This window comes from Leptonychotes weddellii, chromosome 6, assembly GCF_054177405.1.
Source record: "Leptonychotes weddellii isolate Sample4059 chromosome 6, ASM5417740v2, whole genome shotgun sequence".
Taxonomy (NCBI): Eukaryota; Metazoa; Chordata; class Mammalia; order Carnivora; family Phocidae; genus Leptonychotes; species Leptonychotes weddellii.
Genome location: NC_138374.1, coordinates 135,932,530 through 135,937,821, shown reverse-complemented (window position 1 = coordinate 135,937,821; position 5,292 = coordinate 135,932,530). Strand labels below are relative to the sequence as shown.

Here is a 5,292-nt window from a genome sequence, read left to right as displayed (position 1 = left end):
TACCAACTGCAGCTGCCCCAGCCTCCCCAGACAAGGCGCCAGACGTGTGAATGAAGCCATCTTGCGTGTTCCCACCCGGCTGCATTCCTAGCTGAATGCAGCTACCTGAGGGACACTAGCTGATCCAGGTGCATGGACAACCAACAGCATCATTGTTGTTTTAAGCCACAAGGTTTTGGGGTGGTTTTATATGCAGCAATAGGTAACTGAGATTGGCTTATTATGTCTTCCTTAGGAATGTTATTTTTTATCATTAAGTAATAATTCATTTTTCCCTAATAATGCCTTTGTCTTCAAGTTTATTTTTCTAATTAGATCAAGCTTGTTAATCATGTCATTCAAATCTGCACTCTTCCTAATTTTAGTCGGCCTCAGCTTCTGCTTTCTTATGCATGTATGTTTTAATTTTACCTTATTCTTTCTAATTTTTATATTTTATTTCTCTTGGCCTTTAATCATTGGCTAGACATTTACTGCTCACTAAATAGCCACATGCTCCCCATTTCCCAGCTTCCAAATAGTAGAGGACCATAGACGTGTCTGGTGGGCTGTGAGTGAAAGCGGTCCCTGCTACTCCCAGCCTGAAATAGACAAGAGCAGGTGTGCGTGTCCCAACAGCCCGTGTGTTCCAGAGAGTGCAGGTACAAAGTGGTGAAACCTGGCTCATCTTCCCTTTTGGGGGGAGCTCCCAACTCATATTGGATATGTAACTTGAAATAAAAATTAACTTTTAGGATATAGTAAGGAATATAGTCAGTGGTGTTGCAAAAATCTAGCTGAGAAACTATCTTGAACTGATGGTTTTTTTATAAGGTTGTTCCTTGGCAATGGTCTAAATTTCTGCCATGATAATTTATCTGTTCAGACTTTCTTCCTTATCTCAGGACAATTTTTATTTTTATTTTATTTATTTTTTCTGGTTTTTATTTCCTGGTATTTATGTCTTTATTTCAAAATAACCAGCTCTCGAATTTTATTATGGTTCTTTTTCCTGTTTTGTAATTTATACATTTCTGCTTTTCTTACATGTATTGTTTTCTTCAAATTATTCAATAAAATGTTAACCTATTTTAATTTTTTTTCCTGTTGAGCAATATGAATATTTAAGGCTATGGATTTTTTTTTTCTGTGCTTTGGCTATATTTTGTAAGTTCTGATACAGTCTTTATTACAGCATGTCCTAGATAGTTTACAATTTTAGTTTTGATTTTCTCTTTGAAACAGGAATTTTTAGAGTTTTCAAATATCTACATGGTAGGTTTTTCTTTTTCTATTTTTTGATATTAATAATGACGTTTTGTTAACCATTCCATTTAAATCAAAGAATATGGTGTGTACATATCCTAGTTTCTGGAATTTACTGGGAGTTTCTGTAACCCTAAAGTGGTCTTTATTGTTGTTGTTAAGTATTCCATTAAAAGGAGTGTGTATTCTTTATCTTAAAGAAAGAAAGTTCTACATATATTTAGGAGAGCCCGCTGATTAAATATGTTAAGTAAATCTTTAGTATTCTCATGTAATACTTAACTTTTGGTTGATCTATAAATTGTAAAATTATGTGCTCTGATAGATGGCAACTCATGATCAATCTTAGGTTCTATATCATTATATAGTACCCTTCTTTTGGTATAATTTAAAATTTTTTTCTTTTTAGCTTGAATTAGATTTGTTTTGTATTAATTGCAGGATTCCTCTTCCTCTTTGTGTGTCTCTTGGGTATGCTTTTAGCATTAATTTACTTTACCTTTTGGGTCACTTTGTTTTAGAATTATTTCTTGCATATAGTATATGCAAAAACCTATTGGATTTTATTTTTAGATCCCAAATGTGTCTATTGCTTTTATAACATTTATTTATCACATATATATTCAAATGACAACTATGTTGGTCTTCATTCTGTCATTTAATTTTGTGTTATCAAACTTTCTCTTCTAGTTGTTTTATTTTCTTTCCAGTCCCTCGTTTGTATTTTCTTTTAAGATTGTATCATGTTGCTCACACTTCGAAGAGGCTATAGCTTCTCTTTAGTTCTCTTAGTGGTTTAACTCTATGACTTTAGTGTTCTTAAAACTCTTTTTCTTAATTGGACTCTATTTCCTGAGAAAAAAAGAAAGAAATCAGCGCTCTGTACCTCTACCCATGTTTTCCTCTCTTTCACCTTCTGGTTAGTAATAATATAATTTCCACATTTTCCAAAGTTACAGCATTTGTGCCGAGTGCTACCACCATAATTTTCACAATTGCATGGCATTGGTGCCATGTTCACGTGGGTCGAAGACTCACCCCAAGTCTAGGTTGTATTTTGTCCTCAGGGCTCCCTGTGCTACAGTCCCTGCGCTCTCGCATGTTAGACATGTTAGAAAGAATCTTTCTCTTTATTCTTAGGATATCCGGGTTTAAAATTCTTGGGTTAAACATGTTTCTCTTGCAGATTCGGCCTGTCCTCTTGTGGTGTGGGTTGGAACACTGCCTCCCCGCTGGATTCCCGCCACGCGACTCCTTCCTGTTCGCCCTGCTGGACTCTTCCCTTCAGCAGAATATGTCTCGTTGGCAATCCTGTTCCGGTGTTCCGCTTGTTCTCTTCGATGACATCTTTAGATATTTTCCATTTTCGTTTATTCTGTTGGCTTCGCTCAGCGTGCCATGAACAGGTATGTTGGCTCTTCCATCTGTCAGTTGTATCAGTTATTTTCCCGTAATAATTTTAACCTTCTTTCCGATTTTAGTTTGCTTACTTTTCTCAAACCTATCTTTCATCACTCGGTGCATTGTAGCAGTGTTTATTCTTTTTCTGTTTTCTGATTTAAATATGGCTGATTTCCCTCTTCCATTTTCAAATGTTATTCATTTACCTCCAACCTTGTTTCTTTTCTTTTGTTTTTCACTCCCAAAATATCTTTTACATAAAAAAGAGAAATTTTAAAAGAATTCCTTTGATATCGTGGAGAAGACAGTATCTGATTTCCCCCCTTTGACTTAGTGGTATGGCTCTACTTCGGGCCATGCTCTTTTTCAGAATTACTCTTGTCCATAAGGTGACCCCCATGCCAGTTACACTGTAGGGCGGCTTCTCTCTGAATGAGGTTCTGGCTGTGGGGAAGATCAGGGATGTGAGCCGGGCGGCAGACTGCTCCCGCCTCCTCATGTCACTTCAGGGCATTTCCTCACCGTCTCTGCCACGGCCCCTGTCTTGGGAGCAGAAAGGGTTTGTCCGGGCTTGAAGTATTTCACGGCATTCCTGTGTGATGGGGTTGGCCCGTACCTCTCCCCAGCTGACGGCGTTTGCCCCTGCAGAACGAATACCACCCACCATCCCCGCCTGCGTCTGTGTGGTGCTTTGTTCGGCCCTACCGTCCAGTCTCCCAGCCCCCAGACTCCCCAGATCTTGCCTTTTGGGTAAGGGGTCACGTACAGAAGCTTTGGACCTTGGGGGTTTTGCCACCAACTTTTGGAGGAGCTGGAGGTCTTCCTAGAGGTGTGTGTAGGGTCACGGTCACATTCTTTCTTCCCTTGGTGTGGTTTTAAATTTGAATGTCACTGGGGTTAAAAGCCGTTCTTCCTAATTTGTGAGGAAGAATGCAGACTTTTCCAACAGTTTCATCGAAGATAGAATTTTTCATTCTTTTTGTCATTTGTGGTTGGTTTCAGAAAGTAAAATGTGGTAGATAAGCTTTTATTCTGAACTGAACGAGATCCTTATCCTAAGAGTTCCCCTATGGTGGACACTTACTGTAATACAGGGTCACACCAGGCCCTTTGTCTCTCTTCCCTGCTTTAATCTGTGCATCAAAGCTGAAGCATGTGGAACAAGGGGTAAGACAGGCAATGTTCTATCAAGCAGGCATTACTACCCTAATTTTACAGATGAGGAAAACTGAGGCTCAAAGACATTAGGAACCTTAACTTCAAGGACCTTGTGAACCCAGAGCTCGCAGCCAGTAAGTGGTAGAGCCAGGACTGAAACCCACATCTGTCTGAGCGGGGGCCAAGCAAATCCAGTGAAGAGAGTCAGTGGCCATTGACATTTGAGCAGGGATCTAGATACAACACGGCTAAAGCAGCAGTTTCTATGGTTAAATGACTCTCAAGAGCAATTAAGGGCCTATTCTGAGTCCCTGGTGGCAGGAAATGGAAACCCTGAAACCCCGTGTTCTGAATTTATAAATAAACACTGGACTATTTATATGTATGCGTACCATCGCACTAGGTCTCTGCGGATCAAAGCAAATGCTTGTGGAGGACCGGAGAGACAGATTAGTAGGAAGGGGGGATTAGCCCCATCCAATCCTTTTAGGGCTCTGTGAGTCCATCTGGGAAAGGGGCGGCACCTCCCAGGTGGTCCTCCGTCGTCGAGGAAACCACAGGGAAGGGTCTCATGGAACGTAGTGGGGAGGGAGGGCACACAGGTGAGGAAGAAATCTTCGCAGCGCAAACAAATCTGGATGAAAGGAGAGTTTAATTTCTTAAATGGTACCCTGAGGTCATTTTCCTGAGGGAAACTCTAACAGACACTGTTCTGTTGGGACAGACAGAGGGCGGGGAACAGGCCCTGTCCCCGGAGAGACTCGGGGCTCTGCCTCTTACCAGCTGCATGGCCTTAAACAGATTATTAAACTTGATCCCAAGTTGCTTTGTCTTTACAGACAGGGACAACACCACCCATGCCCTGGGGCTGGTGCGAAAACTTCATCCTCGGCAAATTCAAAACCCAGCCAGCTTGCGCCGAAGCCTCCTGCTCTCTCCAGCTTTCTACACCTCAGTGATTCTACCTAACTGCCCTCATGTGTGGGAATGAACACTTATGAAAAATCACTGGGCCAATATGTATATATTGAATAAACTCCAGTGAAGTGTAATTTTCAATGAAAAAATTCTCTTGTCTTATCACCACCACCTAAGTTGTAAAAATTTCCACTACCCCAAATAGAAACTGGGCACCCATTTGCACTTTCCATTCTCACCCACAACCCCAGGCAGCAGATTACTAATTTATTTTCTTTCTCTGTGGGTTTGTCTTTCTGACCATACACAGGGATTCATGTGATAGGTGCTCTCCTGGGTCTGGCTGCTTTCACTTACTATACGTTTCTGAGGCTCATCCCTGTGTCAGCCTCAGTGTTTGGCGAATGGATGTTTTGAGGTTTGAGTGTTCTTGGCTAGGATAACAAGATTTAAGAGTCTCCTGGAGGATTTCACTGTTTCCTTTGGAGTAGTGCCTACAGCAACTTGAGTCTGATAAACGAGAGCAAGAGCCAGAAATAACGAAGAAAGGACATGTCTGCCATCTGCCAT

General features: G+C 41.0%; 1 long non-coding RNA gene across 1 annotated transcript; it reads left to right on the top strand.

Moving 5' to 3' along the window:
• On the top strand, positions 1 to 4,856 carry LOC145722080 (uncharacterized). The gene is made up of 4 exons (XR_014146109.1): positions 1 to 202; positions 511 to 641; positions 2,432 to 2,651; positions 4,644 to 4,856. It is a non-coding gene; the product is annotated as an uncharacterized LOC145722080 (long non-coding RNA).
• Positions 4,857 to 5,292: the final 436 nt, after the last annotated feature.